Consider the following 26,911-nt stretch of genomic DNA (forward strand, 5'->3'; position numbering starts at 1 on the left):
GCGCCGGCATCGGAATTGTCACCAGCGTAAGTTTTGAGTTTTGACTCCCGCATATTGACGCCAGCTCTTTGCAAATTTTTCGTTTGTGAATTTCACGGGAAATTTGCGAATTTTGAGCTAAATCGAATCTGGGACAAATTCGCCCATTACTAATCAAAAACAAACAGAGGTCTGGACCGGCAATGTGTTTTGTAGTCAAAAGGCAGGCCAAAGTAAAAACAAAGGATTAAAAATGCATGGAAAAGCTTGAGTAGGATCTGACAAAACCAAAAGCCGGATCAGATTTTAGGCAGGGAATAAATGACTGAGCAGGATTAAATTGGATTGGATTAAATTGGTGCCAAAAACTAGGAAACAAGTAAGGCCAAACTAAAGCATGAACCAAAACAATGATGGTGCCCAAGGCTTTGAAATGTGCCACCGCACATGTCATGACTAGTGATGGGCGAATCTGTGCCATTTAGCTTCCCCTGAAAAATTTGTGAAATTCTTATGTCCAAATGCATTAAAGTCAAAGGGCGTCCGAAAAATTTTGAAGTACGACAATTTTCCACAGCAAATTTTCACAGCCGCTTCGTGAGAGCATGTTTTTCGAAATGCGAAAAATCGCTGCAAATCCATGCCTGGCAAATAAATTTGCCCATCACTAGTCATGATGTCATTGCGCATGCAATGATGCAAAATAGGTTTTCACGCATGCGCAATTGTGCCAGGAAGAATGCACACACTGGCCAGAGTGCAAGGAGGTAAGAGATTGCATTGGTCCAGCGGGGTCTTACAGGCATCACAAACTGGAGAAAATGTTTAGCTTTAACCCTTGATAATATGCATTACCTCTTTAAAGTACATTAAGGTTTAGTCCAGAAACAATTTAATGAAGTGTGGTTAAACCATATAGAATGTATTTTTTAAATAAGCCTCTAAAGCACTTCATAAAGCTGTTGGATACAAAAAGACATATATTCAAAAGGCAAAGCTTCCATTCTGTAGTTAGCCCTTATTCCATGACCGGGAGAAGTGTAGACCAGCTTTCTGCAGCAATACCAATCTTTCTGAATAATATGCTCATTTGCTAAGGATCAGTACAATTAGGGCACACTGAATCACTGGCTTTTTTCCCCTTTCCCTGACCAATTTACACCACGTTTCTCAGATTCAGCTATGGAAAAAGTGAGATTTTAGCTGTAAATTTCGAACATCTGTCACAGTGCCATGAAAGATTCTAAGATTCTTAGATAATTCACTATGCTGATTGTTACTAATAGGAAAATGCGGTATGCACTAGAATGCTTGAAAGACAAAATAAATCAGTGTTGCATTTGACAATCATCGATGGCTGCACAGTACTATATGGACCATCAAAACCTGAAGGCAAATGTTGGTCTAGCTACAATTTTAATTTAGAAGAGCAATGATTAGTGATGGGCGAATTTGCGCTGTTTCGCTTCGCCGAAAAATTTGCGTAATTCGCAAAACAGCGAAAAATTAGCGAAATGGCGCCGGCGCCTGTTTTTGACGCTGGCAAATTTTTGACGCGAATTTTCGCGGGCGTTTCGCGAATTTTCACGGGCGTTTTGCGAATTTATTCGCGTGCATTTCGCGAATTTATTCGCTGGCTGCGAATCGCGCAAATTCGCCGCGAATTCGCGCCTGCCGAGTAAATTCGCCCATCACTAGCAATGATATTAACAGGAATGTTTGGTTCATATGACACAGTACGAAGCACACAGAAAGAGCTAACATCTATCAGGGGACTGATGCAAGCATACATACAGAAATTATTTTGAAGGTAGGATTGACACAATGCACAAGACCAAAATTTGTCTTATTAAAGCTTTGACTGCATTTATTGTGTAGTAAAGGAGTCTTCCATTTTTTCAGCTTTTCTTACCTCCTCCAAGTCTGAATTCTAAAGTGGATCTTAATACTGTTGCTCCATTACATTGCAAAATAGTCCTCCAATGAGAATACTGTCTGAGATTTATCCATCTGCCTACCTATTCCTTGTTCCTAGAACCTGATCTGTAAATACATTTACAGTTGCAAAATAAGAGCAACATGACCAGTATAGGTAAGAAGCAACTTGCCTGGTCTTCTAATTTAGAGAACTAGAGGCTGCTGTGGGACAATTTTAGCTTCCCAGAACAGACAATTTTTAAGGCTATGGTTTTGGAATCACTTCCATGCAAAGAGGATTGTACTTGAGGTAAATGGCTGAGCCATCATATTTTCACTTCAGCCAATCTCACTGGCAATCTTCCTCTTAGGCTTCAGTACCTAGTTTGCCTCTCCCTACTGTAGCTTCTGTGTTTGCACTCATACAGTATTAAACAGTATGTGCTTGAAATTTCAATTTAATTTATACACAGCTAGAGGGCAGGCCTAAAGAACCAAGAATCAAATGCTAGTCTGGTTTCACGGGCTAACCAATACGATTTCACATTATTCCTCAAAGTAAACACAAAATGGCAACTCAATTCATTAAGATATTCTTTGTTTTTTTTAAATGTCTTCTGAATATGAATTTGCATGAGAAGAAAGTAAGAAATGCCTTTTTGTTCTTTTAACCCAAAATATTAACCAAATGAATTTCCAATAAAATAAGGGCACATATACATCCACAAGTGCAGTGAGCAAAGTGCAACATTGAGTGCAATCGCCATGTTTTTTTTCCACAATGCAGTATTGTTTCCTAGAACAATGCTGCATTGGGGGAAAAAATTCTACTGCATTCCTGAGACTTGAAATTGTAGATAACCCTCTTGTTCACAGGCTGGATTATTGCGCTTTAAAAAAAATTGTCACCCATTGACTTAAATGCATTTGGTGAATTTTTCACTGTTTCGCATATTTTAGGCAAAATGAACCAATGTTTCTTCTCTGTGTATTTTTACTTTCACTAAATGCTTTGGGGTCAAAGGCATTTTTTCTCAAGTTTTTTCCTGTGCAAACAAAATGCAATTATTTCACGTAAAACAAATTGTTTTGCAAAATTCTTTCATAGATTGTGGGGGAAAGATATGTTCATTTCTTTAGCCATACAGAAACCTACATGGGTTAAGTATGTATTGTACTATAGTTTGAAAACAATTTAGTACAATTTAACAAAGAAGCATACAAAACAAAAAATAAAATCTAATGAATTTCTAAACGAATTGGCTAAAACAGAACATCAAACTTGTATCAACAGTATAGATTACCCTGACTGTTGGCCAGTTTCACTTTCTATGAAGAAACAATGTCTTATTCCAGGGCAAGGGATGTGCATGTCTCAAAGAGTAAGTGAGTACCCTACTGTTTTGTATCTGTATTTAAACATAGTCTATATAAAATAGATTATTTTCCATTTTTTTAATGCAATACAGAAATTAATGTTCAGGTGTCATGCCCATAACTAAATGAATTGCAATTTATTTGAAGTAGTAATGGTAATTTAAAACTTCTAAATTACAATATTGAAGAAAGCAAACAGAGCGACAATTGTAAAATGATAAATAGCTTCTAATACTCAAGAAAAAAAAATTGTCACACATTCAAAGAATATTTATGTGAGGAAAAACGATCAACACTTCTAATATTCACAGGCCACAAAGGAGTGTGTGGAGCAAAAAAGAACAAATGGAACAGGTTGGCTTAAAACTTACTTTTTCAAAACTCTAATTAGATTTTTGAAAAAGTGCTAAGGCTTAAAACTCCCCCTGCATTTATGCCAGTTGGGGAAATTAGCATGTTTGTTTAATATGCAACACTGGGTGACTTAATCTATGGAGTTTTATGGCATAATTGCATAAGCAAAAGTAAGGCTTTGTGGATTTATGAATGTATGAGCTCTTGGAAGACATTAAAAAAGTTGTAAAGGCGGTAACATCCATTTTATAGTCAAAAGTAAATTAATTATTTCAACCAATCTGCATTTTTTATTTTCAAAAGGCACAGCTCATTCTTCTGCAACATCTGTTGCTCTTTCTCAAGTCAGTGACTTGAGAAAGTGACTTGATTTGTTAAAATTCCAGGTCTGCACAATCACAAGTCGATGCATTTTTTAAGAAGAAGGTATGTCTCCCTTGCCAACAAGTGCCATCCATACCATAAGTAAAACCATGTAGGAACAAAGTAAAAACTATTTTGACCCACTTTGTAGAATTTTGGAAATCCAACCGCACATATAAATTAATTTGAATGAATGAGAATGTAACATATTATTTTGCTGCAGATTGTACTACAATGCTTCCAAATAAGAGAGCTATTGTATCAATAATGGGTCTTTACTTCACTTGTAGTTTCTTTATGGAATACTTTAAAAATCTGTACTTTGGGTTTACCTAAATTAGCATAGTTATAGAATATTAATTCTGCCCCTAATTAATATATTTTAGTATAATTTATTTTATTATAGTTATACAGTATTTTAACCCTGCTATTAAATATATTGGTGTGTTTATATAGTCCATATATAGGAACTTAGCACCGCACTCAACAGGAACTGTTCAAATTTTAAATCACAAACTGTGATCTTCCTCAGGGATAAAGTTTGTGAAGTTGGACAGTTCCTGTTGAGTGCAGTGAGGTATTCCTGTATTTTTGCTTTATTTGCACCCAGAAAGATGGAGCTGGAGAGTGCAGAGATCTGCAAATAAATTGGTAAAGGGATGTTAGAATTACGCTATGAAGAAGTTTGGGGCTATTTTCTCTGGAGAAAACGAGCCTGAGGAGGGGACATTTAAAAGCACATTAGAGGCCCTTATGCACAAATAGCAGGGGAACATTTTTATAAACTAAGGCCACCCTTTTAGACTTAAGGAACTGAACTTTTATTTAAAGCAGTGCAGGTGGATCATCATGGAGAGGGTAGTGAAGTTGTGGAATGCCCTGCTAAGTGATGTAGTGATGGCAAATTCTATTAGTCAAGTGCATAAATCTAGCATGGTCAGCGGTCCCTAACATTCCCTTCATAGAATCTTGCCAAAAATAAATTGAGTGCCTTCTCTATAGAAACAAGAATGGCTGCAAGGGCCAAGTGACTAGATGTCTGGGGTGCAAGACAGGGATATTATAATCAAACCATTCCAGTATCACTGTTAATTGCAGTAGAATTCACGGCAGGCATCGGTCATTCTTCCACTTTATAGAGCACTGGTAAGGCCCCATCTAGAATATGCCGCACAGTTTTGGTCTCCATCACTCAAACAGGACATTATTGTTTTACAGAGGGTACAGAGAAGGGCAACTAAGCTGGTAAAAGGTATGGAAAAATCTTAGCTATGAAGAAAGACTGGCCAATTGGGGATGTTCACACTGGAGAAGAGGCGCTTAAGGGGTGATATGATGACTACGTATAAATATATAAGGGGATCATATAATAATCTCTCTAATGCTTTATTTACCAGTAGGTCTTTCCAGCTGACACAAGGTCACCCATTCCGATTAGAAGAAAAGAGGTTCATCTAAATATTCGGAAGGGTTTTTTCTACAGTGAGAGCTATGAATATGTGGAATTCTCTCAGTTGTACTGGCTGATATATTAGTTAGCTTAAAGAAGGGGCTGGATGGTGTTTAGCAAATGAGGGAATAAGGGTTATGGGAGATAGCTCATAGTACAAGTTGATCCAGGGACTAGACCATTTGCCATATTGGAGTCAGGAAGGAAGGAATTTTGATGAACTTGATGAACATGTGTCTTTTCTCAACCTAACTAACTATGTTACTATGTTCATAATTCACTATTAATGTTTTATGACACAGCTTGAACGATAATAAAAATTTCAGCTACTGTATCGTTTAAGACTAGCAAAACCAATATACAAAGAGGTCACTAATAATACTATATGACAAGTTCACAGAAGCTAGAATAATATATTTGGATTTCTTTGTCTTCAGGAACAATGGTTGGTCACTTAACAGCTTACAAACCTTGCCTCTTAGCAGTAATTATGATCATGCACACAGAAATCACTTCTCCTAATTGAATCACTATAACTTTATATAAGTATTTTAAAATTATACATAAAACAGAAAGACTTGTGACTAGCAGTACTAGGATTTTTTTCAGGACATTTTGTTTCAAATAGGAACCAACTATTATTGTGATTGAATAGACATCTTGTAGCTACAATTTTCTTGGACCCAAAAAGTTCCCCTTAAAGAGAAAAAAAAAAGTTCATACCTGTAGGTAACATCCATTGCAACCAACTACCATTAATGTGCTAATGCAAATATGTATTATAATAAATTTAATTGAATTTTCAATTTAAACATCAACACCAACAACCACTCTTATAGATTTCCTAAAAATCCCAGTGTTTTGCTATAGAATATAGACATAAATGTACAGTGCAGTTCCCACAGAGGAGCTAATGACTGTTCAAGTATCACAATACACTTGATGAAAGTTAGAACTTGCTAATTGTTATAGGCAAGCCCCCTGTGAAACACGTGGATCCTATTAGACTTCAAGGCACAATTAAATTGATTCAAACAGGATAACCCATGCTGAGCTATTCTTAATCATGCTAATTACTAAAATAACAAGGAATAACATTTGAATCCATTGAGAAAACAAGTTTTGTGAAGGTAGAAGTAATGATTAGCTGGAGAAAGTTGCTAAACTTGTCAAAATGGTGTGATAGTAGAAAATTCACAATCTATGTAAATAACTTTGCAACTCAAACCTATCCCACATGGAATGCACAGAGTTTCTAAGCACTGCGCAAACTATGCCTCCGTTCCCAATTGCTTCTTTGAAACATTAAAACATGCAAAGCAAAAACCTCTTAGCCAACAATACAGAAGATCTGAAAAAAAGGGTGAACTAATGGTCATTTCTTCCCAAGGTCTATTTATATCAATGAGTTTTCTTGACTGAACATGAATTGTTATAATTCTGTAATGATTTCCCTAAAAAGCAGCAACTGTGTTAAGAATTAAAAGTGAAACATATCTTGCATTGTGGTCCTTTCTTGATGGCTCTCTGTGCAATAAATATTAGGTTACTAATTCTACTATTGAGTCTATCTGATTAGCTGATACCTTTATTTATTGATTTAGTTTTAAAAGGCAATGTAATTAATGCAGGCAAGATCTTCAGCTGACAATCTGAAAACCTTCCAGTTCTCAGAACAGAACTACAATAGGAGAAACCCTCTCTTGAAAACTGGTTTCAAGCTGTGAGAGTTCTACCGCAATAGTAAGAAAAAGCTGCCTAAGATGTAAGGCGTGTGAGCAAGGATGACATTATCTTTTGAATTTAGTTGACTGGACCATCTTACTGACTCTCTGCAACTCTCTGGGAATATCCACATAGTTTCATCCTGCATGTGTTACATTTTAACTTTACTTTCCCAGCAAAATGGATTACATAAAAAAAAATATTATAACTATTAATAAAAAAATAGCAAATTATAACATTTTTATTGCCAGCCAAGGGAGTATTGTCATTTCTAAAAAAAAAATATGTATTTCAGAGCAAAATGTACCCCTAAACTAATTAAGTGACTTTGATTTGCTTAAAACTTTTTTTTTTCAACATTGCCTGTATCTTTCTCTAGGCTAGCATTTCTTATAGCTATCTTTGATGTTAGACATGGGGAGTTCAAGTGTCTCCTGCTTGGTTAAACTAGGGTACATTTAAACCATTAATAGATATAATCAACCATATGTCTTGACAGACATATGATGTTTTCAATAAAAAAATTCTGATCAAACTAGAATATATTTTATGATTTGAACTTATTTATTATTTAAAAAGCTTGATTTAATCAGTTCAGTTAAAAACTTAATAAAAAATTTTCCTGAATCACTTGATTTTTTTCTAGCTTTTTCCAGAAAAGCCGAAGTTTAATGGATTTTTTCTCAAAAGGCACAAAAAGGTTGGATTTTCGGGCTAATTCCAGCCCAGACCACAGAAACTTTGAAATAGGACAGGGACCTCTTTTATTCATTTATAAACAACCTCGGCAGGTCTGAGATGGCAGGTTTTCAGATACAGACTTTCTGCTGCATCCAGCTTTACTAAATCTCTAAAAATTCAAGTTTAAAAGAAAATTGAGTTTTGCCCCCAAAAAGCTTGACCTGGGTTTAGTAAATAACCCCCTAATGTTATGTCTATAAATATATATAGCCCCTAAGTCTCTGGTGGGAGAAAACAATACCTTTCAAGAAGGTGATCAGCAAAATAATTTTTCATCTCAGTTACTGTATATAAATATATTCCTAGTATAAAGTAGAGCAAGATGTAACATGTCACAAATAACTTCAATGACATTTTACATATGAAAGAATCGTGAACATCCAAACATGCAGAACCCTGAATGAATGAAGCTATTTTATATTTCAAAACAACTGATTTTAACAAAAGAAAAATAATATAAATCATCACATTATAAAGGGGCTTGATTACAAACACATTACAAACGCAATCACAAAAGGACTTTTAAAATAAACACAATGACACCGGGTTCACAAATGTACCTCCTGGAAAAGGAGCCCTGGGGCTACTGCCTCCCTAGTGGTAGATCAAAATCATGGTGATTTGCTTTTGAAATTGCACTTTGTACACTGTACTCACATTCATACTGTAAATGGACCCTTCTATCTTGGCCAGGAAAAAAATGTAATTAATTCCATTGCAGTTGCTTGGGATGATCATTCAGAATCGAAAATCATGGATTGGTAAGTGTAGAGGCTAATTGGTAAACCTGGAGTAAATTATTTAAATATTTTAAATTGCAATCTACCCTTACATTTGAAGTGTATAATTAGTCCACTACATTAAAAAAAGCTGGAGAGCACTGTCCCATATAATATTAATTCACACCTCAGCCACTCTGCCATGCCACTCTGCCAATTCCTGCACTGGCTTCCGCTACCTTTCAAAATAAAATTCAAACTAATGACCCAGACATTCAAAGCACTTCATAACTCTGCCCCTCCCTACATTTCTGAAATTCTCTCTAGTTACTCACCTAACCACTTACTACTCTCCTCTACTGATCTGCTCCTCAACTCTTTTCTAATTCCTTCCTCAAATGCTTGCATTTAAGACATTGCAAAGCCTGCACCCCTCCTCTGGAATTCTCTCCCTCAGTCTGTCCCAATTTCTCCCAACCGTTCTGCTGTCAAAATATCTCTTAAAACATATTTAGAAGAGCCTACCCTCACTCATTTTAGCTGAAATCATATGCTATATCTCTCACCTGCTTATTTCTCATCTTGCCCACTCCCACACCTTGTGTCTCATCCCCTTCCCCTTTAGATTGTAAGTTCTTTTGTACAGGGCCTTTAGTACCGGTACTGGTTATGTATGTAAATCTATATGTATGTATGTAATTCATGTGATTTCTTTGTATAAGCACATTGATTTTACAGCACTGCGCAATATGTTGGTGCTCTAAAAATGCATGTTAATAATAATAAAATAATAATAATGTTTTCTTCCATAAAACAAAGCCATCCAAATATTCAGATGACACGTGATCTCTATATAATGCTAAAAACTGTCTTGAAAAACTATGAAAAACTTTGAAAAACTATGAACAAATTAAAAGCCTCTTTTTATTGATGATTCCTCATAATGTGTACAGTTTCATTCCTTGTTCATTTAAAAACCTAGATTTCTGTTTTATTGTGTTTAATAAAAGGGAACAGGTGATTTGATAGCATAAGATAAATAAATGCAACATCTTGTAACCATGTGCCAATTTATTACATGTTAAATACTAGTATGAAACAAATGCTTATTCAAGTACAATCCACTGATCATGCAAAAACATGTATCCTGATACTGGAATTAAGGGTTCCTTTCCCCTTTAAATTTCTGAGAAATAAGCTACTTATATTTACTCTTATTTGCAGTTCAATTGATTTGTTTCCTTTTATTCACCAGTTCACATGAATATGTCTAGTTTAAAGAAGTAAAATCAATAGACTAGAATCTATATGTATTGCAATCCTTATTTATATTGTCCTTGATCCCTTCAAACTGATATTTTAGGGGAGGCACAATCATTACAAATAAATCTTTTATTATAAATCTTTTATAATAAGGGAAATTCAGTTTCCTATGAAATCTGATTCCAAATATTCCTTTCTTCTGTTTTGTAACTGTGCATGTTTCCTTAACACAATGTTGATATCTTTTATAGCTATAAATATACACTTTGTGAAATATATCTGCGGATGCTCAATTTTCCTACAGTACACTATAAAATACACAGGACTTCTGTAAGTATTACAGTTTATTTGACATTCTTCAGCATCCCATCAAGCACACTTTTTTGGTACTATGGCAGTGGCTACTCTTGCTTTCCTTTCCATTTCCACGTAAATTTTTACAAATATTGATTAATATTGTTTAATTATGTTCAGATTTACACTCATTAAGACCGATCAACCTAAGGTATGACTCACAATTTTGTTCTATACAAGCCCCACCTGTTTAAACACAAACCAACCTAATATACTGCTGTCTTGTGCTGGTATCATTTCTATAAACCAGCTGCTGTGTAGCCATGGGGGCAGCCATTCATAACTGAAAATAGAGAAAAAGTGCAGGATACATAGCAGATAACAGATAAGTACTACTATAGTTTATATAAACAAGCTGCTGTGTAGCCATAGGGGCAGCTATTCAAGCACAGGATACACAGTAGATAACAGATAAGTACTACTATAGTTTATATAAACAAGCTGCTGTGTAGCCGTGGGGGCAGCCGTTCAGGCACAGGATACACAGTAGATAACAGATAAGTACTACTATAGTTTTTATAAACAAGCTGCTGTGTAGCAATGAGGCAGCAATTCAAGCACAAGATACACAGCGGATAAGCTCTGTAGTATGCAATGGGATTCTGCAGTGTTTATTTGTTATCTACTATATATCATGTGCTTGAATGGCTGCTCCCATGGCTACACAGAAGCTTGTTTACATAAACTATAGTTGTGTTTCTGAAGCAAACATCCCAGTTTCACTAGTGCAGAGCAACACTACATTATTAACTCAACTTAAAAACAGCTTTTTATGTTACTGTTCCTTTAATCTTAAGCTATTACAATAATACTAGATCCATTTCTCGATCACCAAGATTGTAAAGACACCACTTACATATTTATTCCTTACAGAGGATAATACATTTCAGGAAACACAAGTTACTTTCACATTTTCTACCATAGATTGTTTTTTTTACAATTGGATTTTTTCCAAAAAGAAAAAGCCCCCTGGCAAAAACCTTTTGAGCTTTTTATTTTAAAAAAATGCTGAAAAAAATAGCTATCGGTACCAGAAAACATGAGTCAGATATAGAATTAAGGTGTGTTTTTTTGGCATTATCCCAAGCTTGATTTTAGTTTTAAGTAATAAACAAATAAAGCCTCAATGAAAAAATACATACAAAAAAAACAATGAGTAGAGCAAAAATCCAAATATATTTAGCTGAACTATTAACCCTTTCGCTGCCAGCCAATTTGGCCAAGTTGGAACTTCTATTGCCAGACCGTTTTTGAACATTTTTTGCTCTTTCACTTTAGGGGACTTTCCTGGGGGGGTCTTTTAGTTTACCCATGAAAACAAGATATTGTTTTTTTCAGGACAACCTAAGCTTTCAAAATATGTTAGAATTTAGTTGTCATTCCAGTCCTGTAAAAAGATATGGGCTTCTAAGTGTATAAAAAAAACAAAAAAAAACAGTTTCACATGATACAAACGCATATATCAGAAGCATAATTTATTTTATGCACGAGAACATGGCAGATTTGGAAAGTTCTGTGTCTCCCGAACAAACCAATACCAAATATATATAATTTTATGGAGATTTCTCACTTCGATAGTTGAAAACTCTGAAGCAGTAAACTACCAAATTTCCAAAGCACCGCTCCACAAAACAGCATACATCTGATTTCAAGGCCAAACATTCCACTAACAGTAGGTTTACCCTAAAAAACTACCCCTTATTGGAAAGAACAGATTCTAAAGAGTTCAAAATGGGTAAATATATATTTGTACTCCAAACTACCAAGTTGCAATTCTTTCCTAAAGTTAGCAGTTTTTATAAAAATGTGTTACATTTTTGAAAAATTACCTCAAAGTGTCCAGTCTACAGCATTGTATCTCCCACATATCATTACATACCAAGATAAAACACCCTAAATATGAAAGCCCAGGGTCCGCTGAACAGTTTGATGCCCAATATGCATAGGTGCACCTAAGTATGTGGAGTATAGGGGCCCCAGAACGAAGACCCCCATACGAGTTATCAGTTCTGGAATTCCAGATACTGCAAAATAAGCACATTTACAGCATTTTTCAAGGGGCAAAAGTACAAAAATGTATGTTCACCCCAGAAAACCATATGTTTTTGGAAAGTACACATTCCGACGAATCTAATATGGGTATGCACGTCTTTCTACTCCAAAGTACCAAGCCGCAAAGCTTTCCTACATTTGGCAATTTTTATGACATTACAGAAAATCACCTCAATATTGCAACTCTGAAGCATCGTATCTCCCACATATCATTACATACCAAGATAAAACACCCTAAATATGAAAGCCCTGGGTTCGCTGAACAGTTTGATGCCCAATATGCATAGGTGCACCTAAGTATGTGGAGTATAGGGGCCCCAGAACGAAGACACCCCATACGAGTTATCAGTTCTGGAATTGCAAATACTGCAAAATCACCACATTTGCAGCATTTTTCAAGGGGCAAAAGTACAAAAATGTATGTTCACCCCAGAAAACCATATGTTTTTGGAAAGTACACATTCCGACGAATCTAATATGGGTATGCACATTTTTCTACTCCAAAGTACCAAGCCGTAAAGCTTTCCTACATTTGGCAATTTTTATGACATTACAGAAAATCACCTCAATATTGAAACCCTGAAGCATCGTATCTCACACATATCATTATATACCAAGATAAAACTCCCTAAACATGAAAGCCCAGGGTCCGCTGAACAGTTTGATGCCCAATATGCATAGGTGCACCTAAGTATGTGGAGTATAGGGGCCCCAGAACGAAGACACCCCATACGAGTTATCAGTTCTGGAATTCCAAATACTGCAGAAGCCACAAAAAAGAAAGCTCTCTGTTTGATTTCAAATTAAGCAGAGAAATCCCTGTTTAAGGCAGGATTTTTTGTTCTCATTTGGTGTGTGAAGGTGTTAGCTACTTGGTGTGTGAATTTTGGGAAGTTTTGAGTTGATTTACTTTATTTAAAATCGATTTTTATTTTGACCCAGAAGGTGAGTGATTGCTAGCCCAGTTCCCTTCACTTCCTGTGGGCTACAAACTCACTGACAGATCCCCTACCCCTCCCCCACACCTGGGTGTCAGTTTCACTTGTTTTTTTGTATTTAGTTTCAGCTGAAATTTATCACTATTTGCACAGATTGTGTGTGTGCTTTTACTTTTATCCTTGTTTTGTAAGGAGAGAAAGCTAAAGGGAGAAGGATTTAAGAAAATAAAACATTTTCTAGTAGCAGTGCAACTCCCAGGCACCTGCTCTCGTTAACCCTCTCCCTGCTAAAGCTTCTCATTGTTGCATTTACGTTTGCTGATTCATAGAATTAAGCTTACTTTTTTGTGGATTGTTTTGTAAAATAATGGGAGGGAATAAAAAACAAAATTATAAAAAAATACCTCAAGCTCCTAATGGAAAAGGAGCTGAAAAACCTGGCTGTAGCTATGCTAAAAAGCACCAGTCACAGCCTCTGTCAAAAAGCTCCACTGCTTCTGTTTCTGCTGCTGCAGCCAATGTGACCCCTGCTAAAAGTTTTGCACAGGCAGTGGCTACTGGCAACAACCCAAGCCAAGTCACTGCTGGGGTAGAGCAGCTTACAAGGAAGCATGGGGTTAGATGTCTAATGACAGGAGCTCATGGCATAGAGGCTTACATAAAAGCTGCAGCTGAAGTGGTGGGCCCATCTGTAATAGTGGCAGCAAGTAAAATGTATGGGAAAGCCATAATATTTGCCCGTACACTAACTGCAGTGCATACTCTAGTGCAGAGAGGCATCACAGTAGGGGGTGGTTATATCCCTGTAGAACCCCTAGAAGGATTAGGCATAAAGATAGTCTTATCTAATGTGCCCCCCTTCCTGCAAGACCACTTATTGCTACCCCACCTGCAAGCCCTCGGTGAAATAAAGTCAACTATTTCTAAACTTCCCTTGGGTTGCAAGGAGAGCAGATTGAGACATATCCTCTCTTTTAAAAGGCAGGTGCAATTACTTTTGCCTCGGGGTCAAGATACTATTGAGGGGTCCTTTGGTGTTCCATTTGAGGGGGTGCTCTATAAAATTTTTTACTGCACTGAAGAAGTGAGGTGCTTCCTTTGCAAGAACCTGGGGCACACTCGCCAGAGTTGCCCCAAAGGGCATATTAAGACCACAGTCCCTGTTCCTGCCCCCAGTACCTCTAATGCAACACCATACCCTGCCACATCTATTGCTGCAGGCTCCTCAAAGGAGAAATCCCCTTCAGTAAAGAACCTCAAGGGGGTTGTTACACAACCCACCTCTGAAACCTCCAAACCTCCTCCTTCTTCACTCAAGTTATCTAAGGCTACAGCCTGCATTTCAAGTTCAGCAAAAGAGAAGGGGGGGAGGAATGTCAATGCATCCCTTAGTGCTGCAGTTGTTCTTGCCAAAAACCAACGTAACCCTGTTATTAACACTCCTAAGGGTGTGGGGGTGCCGGTGGTTGTAACACCTGTCGTGGTGGGAGCAGAGAGTAGCATTTCCTCTTCAAATGACAAGAAAAAGAAGAGGAAATTTAAATCCAACAGGCTGATACCTGAGGAATGGGTTTCAGTGGTCAATGATGGAGCACCCCCATCCAAGGGCAAAAAGGGCAGCAAACATCTGTTCCTCATGTGGTGATATTGTCTAGTCCAACTGTTGGATGCAATAAACTGGTGCCAGACCATGCACCTATAGACCCAGTTGGGGAAGAGGAGGGGATTATGGGTCTCCCCACAGAGTCAGGGGTGCTGCATCTGTCTCCAACAGGGGATCTTCCCCTGGAGTATAACGGGACAGCTAATGAAACCCCTGCAGAGTGGGCCGTAAGTGTCCCTGAGGTGCTGAGCTTTGGGAACTACAACCAGCCTCAGTGTTTAGTGCCTCAGGGTATTTCACTCCAAGAAATGGAGAACATTGGGACAACCCCCATACAGGATCCTGCAGACAATGCTGCGAGGGAGGATAATGAGGCTAGAGTTGTAAATATGGAGGATAGCCAGACAGACTCTGTAAGGTCTACTGTGCATGTTAAGATCTCTCCTCCTTTCTCTTCCACTGACCCCAATGTTATTGCCATTCAGGAGGCACAGGAGGCAGTGGAAAGGGCAGAGGTTGCCCATCGAGCCTCTAAAGCTCCTGTTGTTAAGGAGCCAATTCCATCTGCTACCCCTGAGCCAAACACCTCCAGTGGTGTTCCAAGCAAAATCCAAGTATTATCTGAGCCGTTGCTGGGTCTCCAGATAGCAGGTGCTTCTGATCCTTCTCCTGCGACTTCTTGTGTAGATATTATCAAAGCTCCAGTGGAGAGGGGAAATTATCAATCCCTTAGCCAAGAAGAGTTCATGGATGAGGGGGACATCGAAGAGGAGGTTGACACAGTTGTAACAAATCCTTCTACCCCAATCATCCCAGCTGAGGATCTCAAGATGTTTTTTGAGAGCACCCTTGGTGTTAAATTGGAGAAGAAGCTACATATGGCTCTAGAGAAGTGGCATGATTTGACTTTGGTGATCAGTTCTGTGAGACAATACATCAAGGTCATAAAAGAGGCCAAAAACTATGGAACTGCAGAATATCTCCGTAGTGTTAAGTTCCACAAAAAGTGTTTGTCTCACCAGGCCTCTGTGAGGGCTAAAGCATTTACTAACACACAATAATGGCTCTAAGTATAAGCACTCTTAATACAAATGGCTGTCGGGAGCCTTTTAGAATGTTTCAGGTACTCTCCTTTCTACGCCAAGGAGGGTACTCTGTGAGTTTCCTTCAAGAGACCCATATCACTCAGGAGCTTGAAGCGACCTGGCATCTGGAATGGAAGGGTAGAATCTTTTTTAATCACCTCACATGGACGTCATGTGGGGTGGTGACCTTGTTCTCAGAATCCTTCCAGCCAGAGGTACTGAGTGTTAATTCTGTCATCCCAGGCCGTCTGTTACATCTCCGGGTCCGGGAGTCTAGTGGAACATACAATCTGATAAACTTGTATGCCCCAACTACTGGACCAGAGAGAAAGTATTTTTTTGAAAGTTTATCAGCCTATATGGAGACAATTGACTCAGATGAAGCCGTGATTATAGGGGGTGATTTCAATTACACCCTTGAGGCTCGGGACCGGAATGTTCCCCAGAAAAGGGATTCATCTGAGTCAGCTTTGCGGGAACTCATTGCCCATTTCTCCTTGGTAGACATCTGGAGAGAACAACACCCAGAAACCGATGCTTTCACCTATGTTAGGGTGAGGGATGGCCGTGTGTCTCAGTCCCGGATTGATAGGCTTTATATATCTAGCCATATTATGTCACAAGTTCGGTCCAGTAATATTAGCTTGGCACCTTTCTCGGACCACAATTGTGCTTCTTTGATAGTGGCAGTTGCACCATCTCTGCCCAAAGCAGCCTATTGGCACTTTAATAACAGCTTATTAAAGGATGAAGGGTTTGCAAAGGCAGTCCGGGAAATGTGGACAGACTGGAAGGGTTATCAGGATGAATTTGCCACACTGAGTCAATGGTGGGATGTAGGCAAGGTTCACCTAAAGCTCTTGTGTCAAGAGTATACAAAATGTTTGAGCAGACAGAAAAATGCAGAGATTGAGGCTCTGAATAGGGAGGTGCTTCATCTTGAGCAAAGGCTGTCAGGCTCTGAAGACCAAGCCATACAGTGTGAATATGTAGAAAAGAAAGAGACTCTGCGTAACATGGAACATCGACAGGCTCGTGGTGCTTATGTACGAAGCCGCATGCAGTTACTCTGCGATATGGATCGTGGCTCACGATTCTTCTATGCTCTGGAGAAGAAGAAGGGGAATCGAAAACAAATAACATGCCTTCTTGCGGAGGATGGCACCCCCCTTGAAGATCCGGAGGCTATCCGGGACAGAGCCCGGTCCTTCTATCAGAACCTTTTTTCTCCTGATCCCATCTCTCCAGATGCCTGCAGGGAGCTATGGAATGGGCTTCCAGAGGTCAGCGAGGGGAGAAGAGAGAGGTTGGAAAAACCAATCACTCTGAATGAACTCTCTCAAGCACTCCACTTAATGCCCCATAATAAATCTCCAGGGCTAGATGGATTGACTGTAGAGTTCTTCCAGTTCTTCTGGGATACTCTGGGACATGATTTCCATAGGGTTCTAAATGAGGCCCTCAAGACCGGTGAGATGCCACTTTCGTGTCGTCGAGCAGTGTTATCACTGCTACCTAAGAAGGGGGATCTCCGCCTTATTAAGAATTGGAGACCGGTCTCATTGCTCAGCACAGACTATAAAATTGTAGCCAAAGCTATATCACTCAGGCTCAAGTCTGTGCTGGCAGAGGTGGTTCATCCTGACCAGTCCTATACAGTCCCCGGCCGGACAATTTTTGACAATGTCTTTCTGGTTCGGGATTTACTACATTTTGCCCGGAAGGCTGGTCTATCTCTCGCTTTTCTCTCCCTGGATCAAGAGAAGGCATTTGACAGAGTAGATCACCAATATCTTTTAGGCACTCTGCAAGCCTATAGCTTTGGCCCACAGTTTGTGAGCTATCTAAAAACACTGTACACCTCTGCAGAGTGTCTTGTTAAAATCAACTGGTCTCTGACTGCACCTCTGGCCTTCAAACGAGGAGTTCGACAAGGATGCCCTTTGTCGGGACAGCTGTATGCACTGGCCATTGAGCCTTTCCTGTGTCTACTAAGGAAGAGGCTTACAGGACTGGTGCTCAGGGAACCTGACATGAGGGTAGTTCTTTCAGCATATGCTGATGATGTCATCCTTGTGGCCCAGGACCTAGTTGATCTTGAGCGAGCACAAGAATGCCAAGAGGTTTACGCTGCTGCCTCATCAGCTCGGATCAACTGGACCAAGAGCTCAGGCCTTCTGGAAGGTCCTCTACATGTAGATTCTTTGCCTTCTGCTTTTCGCGACATCTCGTGGGAGACTAAAGTCATCAAATATTTAGGTGTCTATCTGTCAGCTGAAGAGCGTCCTGTTCCACAGAATTTTATTGAACTTGAGGAGCATGTTCTTACCCGCCTGGGAAAGTGGAAGGGTCTTGCTAAAATGCTTTCTATGAGGGGGAGGGCTTTGGTGATTAACCAGCTGGTAGCCTCTCAACTCTGGTATAGGCTGACATGTCTTAGCCCAACCCAAGAATTCATTGCTAAAATCCAGAGAAGGTTGCTGGACTTTCTCTGGATGGGAAAGCACTGGGTCTCTGCAGGTGTTTCAAGCCTACCCTTGAGAGAGGGAGGACAGGGAGTTGTATGCATACGCTCTCAAGTACATACTTTCCGTCTCCAGCAGATACAGAGATACTTGTATGCAGATCCTTCTCCACAGTGGTGTACCCTAGCATCCAGCTTTTATCATCAGGTACGCAACATGGGGTATGACCGGCAATTGTTTGTCATCGAACCTGAAGGATTCATAAGAAGCCTCTCACCATTGCCGGCTTATTACCAAGAGACTCTAAAGACCTGGAGCATGGTGACTGTGCTAAGGCAAGGAGGCATTCAGGGGGAGGACATTCTAACTGAGCCCATACTTTACAATCCATCTTTAAAGACTAGGATGTTGGAGTCCACCAGCATCCGTCACCGCCTTTGCAGGGCTCAGCTAACCAGAGTTGGGGATTTCCTGGATTTTGAGAGGTCAGATTGGGTGGAAGCTCGGGCAGTTATGCCACGCATGGGGTACCTTACCACTAGAGTTCCACATCGTCTGCTCCAGGAGATCAAGAATAACCTCTCTCCTGACTCTCACTCATTTATTGATGGGGTTTTACGTGGTGGAGAACCACATCCACCTTGGAACTCTCCACCTCCAGCCATAAAAATAGCACCCAAGACCCGTCAATCCCCTGACACACCTCCTTCTCCCAACTTGAGCCAGTTGGAGAATTTTACCTCGACGTGCTTTTATGACATGACAAGAAAGCTATTGTACTCCCTCATGCTCCACACTGTACACTTTCTTGCTCTTGTCTCCCGCTATGATACCATCTGGAGGCGGGTGTTTAATGAGGGTGAGAAACCCCAGTGGCGAGCCCTTTATTCCAGCCTGGTGCCTAGACCCACTGGAGACTTGAGTTGGAGAGTGCTCCATGGTGCTTTGAGCACAGGAGAGTACCTGGTCCATTTTACAGACTCCACAGCTACTTGCCCATTCTGTGGCAAAAGGGAGTCTGTGTTTCATGCTTATTTTTCGTGTGCTAGACTGCAACCTCTTTTGGCTCTTTTGAGGAAACTTCATCTGCAGTTCTGGTTACATTTTTCCCCTCACGTTTTTATTTTTGGACGCCCAGTATCCCGGGACAATCGAGAGAAAGACCTTCTCTTCAACTTGCTCCTAGCTTTAGCCAAACTAGCCATTCATAAGTCTAGAATGCAATGTTTGGAGGGTGGGAATCCTCTACCGGTAGAGGCTTTGTTCCGGGTGCTGGTGCGTTCCCGCATCCGAGCAGAGTACACCCAGGCAGTGTTCACTGGCCGGTTGAGTGAATTTGCTGACCAGTGGGCAATAGATGGGTTGCTTTGCTCAGTATCCCCAGATTTGGTTTCTGTTAAGACAACTCTCACACTTCATATTTAAGTGCACTTTAATTTAAGTGACAGATCTATTATATTCATCATCAACATCTCCTTTGAGGTGTAATTCATTTTGGTGAGCAATCACTCACCTGCAATTTGAATAATATTCCAGATACTGCAAAATAAGCACATTTACAGCATTTTTCAAGGGGCAAAAGTACAAAAATGTATGTTCACCCCAGAAAACCATATGTTTTTGGAAAGTACACATTCTGACGAATCTAATATGGGTATGCACGTCTTTCTACTCCAAAGTACCAATCCACAAAGCTTTCCTACATTTCGAAATTTTTATGACATTGCCGAAAATCACATCAATATTGCAACTCTGAAGCATCGTATCTCCCACATATCATTACATACCAAGATAAAACACCCTAAATATGAAAGCCCAGGGTCCGCTGAACAGTTTGATGCCCAATATGCATAGGTGCACCTAAGTATGTGGAGTATAGGGGCCCCAGAACGAAGACACCCCATACGAGTTATCAGTTCTGGAATTCCAAATACTGCAAAATCACCACATTTACAGCATTTTTCAAGGGGCAAAAGTACAAAAATGTATGTTCACCCCAGAAAACCATATGTTTTTGGAAAGTACACATTCCGACGAATCTAATATGGGTATGCACGTCTTTCTACTCCAAAGTACCATGCCGTAAAGCTTCCTACATTTGGCAATTTTTATGACATTACAGAAAATCACCTCAATATTGCAACTCTGAAGCATCGAATTTCCCACATATCATTATATACCAAGAAAAAGCACCCTAAATATGAAAGCCAAGGGTCTGCTGAACAATTTGATGCCCAATATGCATAGGTACACATAAGTATATGGCGTATAGGGGCCATAGAACGAAGACAGTTCTGTAATTCCAAATACTGCAAAATCAGCACATTTACAGCATTTTTCAAGGGGCAAAAGTACAAAAATTTATGTTCACCCCAGAAAACCATATGTTTTTGGAAAGTACACATTCTGACAAATCTAAAATGGGTATGCACGATTTTCTACTCCAAAGTACCAAGCCGCAAAGCTTTCCTACATTTCGCAATTTTTATGACATATACAAAAATCTCCTCAATACTCCAACTCTAAAGTATTGTATCTCCTACATATCAATATATAGCAATATAAAACTCCCTAAACATGAAAGTCTGGGGTAAGCTGAACAGTTTGATACCCAATATGCATAGGTACCCCTAAGTATGTGGCGTATAGGGGCCCCAGAAAGAAGACACCCCATACGAGTTCTGTAATTCCAGATACTGCATAACCAGCACATATACAGCATTTTGCAACAGGCAAAGGTACAAAAAACTAGGTTCACCCCAGAAAACCATATATTTTTGGAAAGTACACCTTCTGCCGAATAAAAATTTGCTAAAACTGTCTTTCTACTCCAAACGTACATACTGCAAAGCAACGCTAAAGGCAGTGGTTTTTATGATATTTCTGAAAATCTCCTAAAAATATTGCAGTTGGTCGCATTTATCTCACCCAATTTCTTACATACAATTGGAAAACACCCTAAATATTGACGCCAAGGGTCTACTGAACAGTTTGATGCCCAATATGCATAAATATACCAAAGCAGGTGGGCATGTGCGGACCCCAAATGAAAACAGTGCATAAGAATTTTCTCAGCTGTCAATTCGCCTTCTGTGAACATAGCGCCCTGACTGCATATAATGTGCCGTAAGACCCCCTAACAGTACAAAGACCCCCCAAAACCATATATTTTTGGAAAGTATACATTCTGCTGAATAAAAATTTGCTACAACTGTCTTTCTACTCCAAACGTACATACTGCAAAGCAACGCCAAAGGCTGCGGTTTTTATGATATTTCTGAAAATCGCCTAAAAATATTGCAGTTGGTCGCATTTATCTCACCCAATTTCTTATATACAATTAGAAAACACCATAAATATTGACGCTAAGGGTCTACTGAACAGTTTGATGCCCAATATGCATAAATATACCAAAGCAGGTGGGCACGTGCGGACCCCAAATGAAAATAGTGCTTAAGAATTTCCTCGCTGTCAATTCGCCTTCTGTGAAGATAGCACTCTGACTCCATATAATGTGCCGTAAGACCCCCTAACAGTACGAAGACCCCCCAAAACCATATATTTTTGGAAAGTACACATTCTGCTGAATAAAAATTTGCTATAACTGTCTTTCTACTCCAAACTAACATACTGCAATACTATGCTAAAGGCAGCGGTTTTTATGACATTTCTGAAAATCGCCTAAAAATATTGCAGTTGGTCGCATTTATCTCACCCAATTTCTTACATACTATTAGAAAACACCATAAATATTGACACTAAGGGTCTACTGAACAGTTTGATGCCCAATATGCATAGATAAACCAAAGCAAGTGGGCACGTGCGGACCCCAAATAAAAACAGTGCCTAAGAATTTTCTCGACTGTCAATTCAACTCCTGTGAACATAGCACTCTGACTGCATATAATGTGCCGTAAGACCCCCTAACAGTACAAAGACCCCCCAAAACCATATATTTTTGGAAAGTACACCTTGTGCCGAATAAAAATTTGCTAAAACTATCTTTCTGCTCCAAATGTACATACTGCAAAGCAACGCTAAAGGCAGTGGTTTTTATGATATTTCTGAAAATCACCAAAACATATTGCAGTTGGTCGCATTTACCTCACCCAATTTCTTAGATACAATTAGAAAACACCCTAAATATTGACACCAAGGGTCTACTGAACAGTTTGATGCCCAATATGCATAGATATACCAAAGCAGGTGGGCACGTGCGGACCCCAAATGAAAATAGTGCTTAAGAATTTTCTCGGCTGTCAATTAGCCTTCTGTGAAGATAGCACCCTGACTCCATGTAATGTGCCGTAAGACCCCCTAACAGTACGAAGACCCCCCAAAACCATATATTTTTGGAAAGTACACATTCTGCTAAATAAAAATTTGCTATAATTGTCTTTCTACTCCAAACTTACATACTGCAATACTATGCTAAAGGCAGCGGTTTTTATGACATTTCTGAAAATCGCCTAAAAATATTGCAGTTGGTCGCATTTATCTCACCCAATTTCTTACATACAATTAGAAAACACCATAAATATTGACACTAAGGGTCTACTGAACAGTTTGATGCCCAATATGCATAGATAAACCAAAGCAGGTGGGCACGTGCGGAACCCAAATAAAAACAGTGCATAAGAATTTTCTCGGCTGTCAATTCGACTCATGTGAACATAGCACTCTGACTGCATATAATGTGCCGTAAGAACCCCTAACCGTACAAAGACCCCCCAAAACCATATATTTTTGGAAAGTACACCTTGTGCCGAATAAAAATTTGCTAAAATTATCTTTCTGCTCCAAATGTACATACTGCAAAGCAACGCTAAAGGCAGTGGTTTTTATGATATTTCTGAAAATCGCCTAAAAATATTGCAGTTGGTCGCATTCATCTCACCCAATTTCTTACATACAATTAGAAAACACCCTAAATATTGACGCCAAGGGTCTACTGAACAGTTTGATGCCCAATATGCATAGATAAACCAAAGCAGGTGGGCACATGCGGACCCCAAATAAAAACAGTGCATAAGAATTTTCTCGGCCATCAATTCGCCTCCTGTGAACATAGCACTCTGACTGCATATAATGTGCCGTAAGACCCCCTAACAGTACAAAGAACCCCAAAACCATATATTTTTGGAAAGTACACATTCTGACGAACACAGAGTTGCTAAAAATATGTTTCTATCCCAAATTATCAAAGTGTAAATGAGGCTAAAACATTACATAAGGAAAAACAATGCAAGCATAAAATTGCAATAAAAATCACAAAAAAGCAAATACAATTAGGAAAATCAACGAAATAACAAAATAACTGATCCGACAGCGTGGTTAGAGGTCAGAATGCTTGATCCAGTAGTCATGCTGTGAAATCTAAAGTTTTTAGGGAAATAACATAAGGGAAACTTAGAAAATGAACTAAAAAAACAAAAAAAAAACCCCTATAAGTGTGTGTTTGTGTATGCATGGATGTACAGCTCTAAAAGGTGTATAAATATTTGCATATATGTATTTGAGTATGTAATATATGTGCAAAAGTTTGAAAAATCAAAAAAATCAGAAAATCAAAAAAAAAAAAACTACTTTTACTAGTATGTGTACTGTGTATATGTAAATGCCTGTAAATACCTGTAAATAAGTAAAAAAAGGGGCACTTACCAAATCTAGATGAAGAGGAGTCCTTTTCAGTGCTTTTCAGTTGAAACACGCCGAGTCACAGCACCAGGAAGCGCGTGGGCGGAGCAGGAACATGTGCTGTGCTGATGCTTGGGACATGGAAGCTGCTGAATCGGTTGCTGCTGTTGCTGCGTCTCTCTGCGACTCTGGAGTGGAGGATCGCCGATCTTTTTCAGGTAAGCTCGTTGCCTAGGGGGTTCTGCTGCTAGCTGCTCCTCTCTGCACGCTGATTTTGCAGTGTGTGCAGAGAGAGAGCTGTTTTAGTAAAGAACGTAGCTCCTACGTTCTTGGCACTTAAAGCCTTTTTTCAAAGAACGTAGGAGCTACGTTCTTGGCAGTTAAAGGGTTAAAGAACATTAGAAGTGTCCTGTATAAAATTACAGTAATCATTGGTTAAAATTAAAAAGAAAAGTGTCCTGAGAAGTTGAAAAGTAGATCCTGTCTTATTTCAATTCAAGGACAATTTCCTCTGTTGGCCTAATGCATATGGGTGATTTTCTTCTATAATTCTAGCAGTCTATTTGAATGTAATTTTATAAGGATGAACTAATGCATACTTTATTAATACGAAGTCTAGAGGCTTAAAGGCATATGCTCATGTCTACACCGTACAATTATAATTATAAGTACATTAACATTCATTGCTATGTGTTATATGAGTAACAGCTACCATATTGATTTCATCTCCTGAGGCATTCATAATAGCGTTCAGTAGAGTCAATTTAAGCACATAAAATCGTAGACATGACAATCAAAACTGAAGCTCCATTTCAAATATAGATGACTGTAAACAAGAGGCGAAGGGATATTTGCTAAGTACTAGTAGATGATAGATTGATCAACTGATCGATCAATCAAGAGATTGATGGTTACAACAGACAGACGTGCTGGTAGGTAGAGAGAGAGTAAGATAGAAAAAGTTCCTAATGAATAACACAGTACAGCTTCTGTAACTCTGAAGGTTATGCAGCAGAATATCTTAGCTCATTTATACAGTATATTGGCTCATTAAAAATATAAAAAATCAACAGTATTCTTGTGAAAATAAGAGAAACAGCACTGTATGCCATGCATCCAAATTAGTTGATTGGTAAAAACCATAGCAACGCCAATTAAATTCGTACCAGGTTGACCATTGAGGTAATTAGCAAGACACAGCCTAGAAATAGAATTTGGTTCCAATGCATGTGTCTAGATAAGGTCAAGGAGGCATATCACAATGACTAAACAATGAAGAAATTAAGAATATTTAATAAGAAGCACATTCTGTTTTCATTTTAAAGGGTTCTAAGCATCTGACTCCCACACAGGGAAAGGCTGCTTTAGATGTAACAAAGTTGCCACAGGGTCCTATCATTGTATCTCAAGCAAACAAGCAATATATTAGTAGTGTGTGAATTTATTTAGTAATATAAGGTGTAGAAGTAGTATAAGGTAGTGGGTTCACCTATAGCGAATGCATATTGCAGTACAAACAACGTTTTGTGGTTCACCTATAGATTTATGCACACGCTTGAAAAGGGAATCTCATATTGGTAAACATGGGATGAAGGCAGAAAGGCAGTAATTAGTTACTGGTGAGAATAATATCTTTTACAATAGATTACAGATCATTAAGCCACAGAAGTATCAATAATTCTCATTTTGAAGGACACAGGATCCAAATTCTGTCATATAATACTGTCATATTATGGCTAAAAGTAAGATAAAACAATGGCATGGAATAAGGGTGTCTATGAAAATACACAATGTGCCAATGTGCCAATGTACCAAAGTTAAACAGGAGCGATCATCGAATTCATGATCATGTACCCACAAAGAATGTTTTATATGAGAAATAAATCCATACAGTTGGGAAGAGCTCTCCTGTAGATAACTAATGGACTCATCTAGACACTGAGATTGAGATATCATAGTTTATGCATTTGGCAGAATACATTTGGTGGGGGGGGGGAGAAGACTCTTACTATATGTGTCAGATGACAGTTCAGTTGATTTGTCTCTATGATGCATAATTAATGATTTGGGAATAGTGTTTTCCTTTATAATCCACTGGTCTGTGTAGATGCTTTGGACCCCAATGTTCAGGAGCTTAAAACTGGCCTTTAAGGTGAACCAGCAAGGATTTATTTTGTGGCCTACTCTAGTTTATGCAAGTTATCAGTCAGCTATATATTATGCATTTAGGGGTACATGGGGAACTAGGACAAGGTTTTCCGTAGTAAAGAAGGAACTACGGTGAGGGTTGACTTAGAAAAGGAGTAACTAGGGTCAGGATTTCCTTAGTAAAGGAGGAACTAGGGTGAGGATTGCCTTCGAAAGGACTGTTGAAGGAATTCAGTTAAATGTGTTTATTTATATAAAAATCTGCAGACTGAAATATCAAAGAATGAATGTGAACAGGTAGACATTATGTTATTTAATAATATATCTATATTATTACAATGTACATTTTCCATCTGTTCAACCTGTTTCATAAAACAAGCTGTGTAGGCTGCAAAAAGGTATAAACACATTGCTGTTTTTACCATGTGCTCTTCATTACAAAGCAGCTCTAGTAGGGGTGAACGTTTCAATCCAGGTAAGTCATTAAAGGGATACTGTCATAGGAAAAAAAAATCAAAATGAATCAGTTAATAGTGCTGCTCCAGCAGAATTCTGCACTGAAATCCATTTCTCAAAAGAGCAAACAGATTTTCTTATATTAAATTTTGAAATCTGACATGGGACTAGAGATATTGTTAATTTCCCAGCTGCCCCAAGTCATTTGACTTGTGCTCTGATAAACTTCAATCTCTATACTGCTGTACTGCAAGTTGGAGTGATATCACCCCCCTCCCTTCCCCC

General features: G+C 38.8%; 1 protein-coding gene across 29 annotated transcripts in view; it reads right to left on the reverse strand.

The window, feature by feature from the left end:
- The window catches only part of LOC108717747 (neurexin-1), an 830,073-nt gene that overhangs the window by 524,393 nt on the left and 278,769 nt on the right, over nt 1-26,911 (reverse strand). The gene's annotated exons all lie outside the window — the stretch shown is intronic.

This window comes from Xenopus laevis, chromosome 5S, assembly GCF_017654675.1.
Source record: "Xenopus laevis strain J_2021 chromosome 5S, Xenopus_laevis_v10.1, whole genome shotgun sequence".
NCBI lineage: Eukaryota > Metazoa > Chordata > Amphibia > Anura > Pipidae > Xenopus > Xenopus laevis.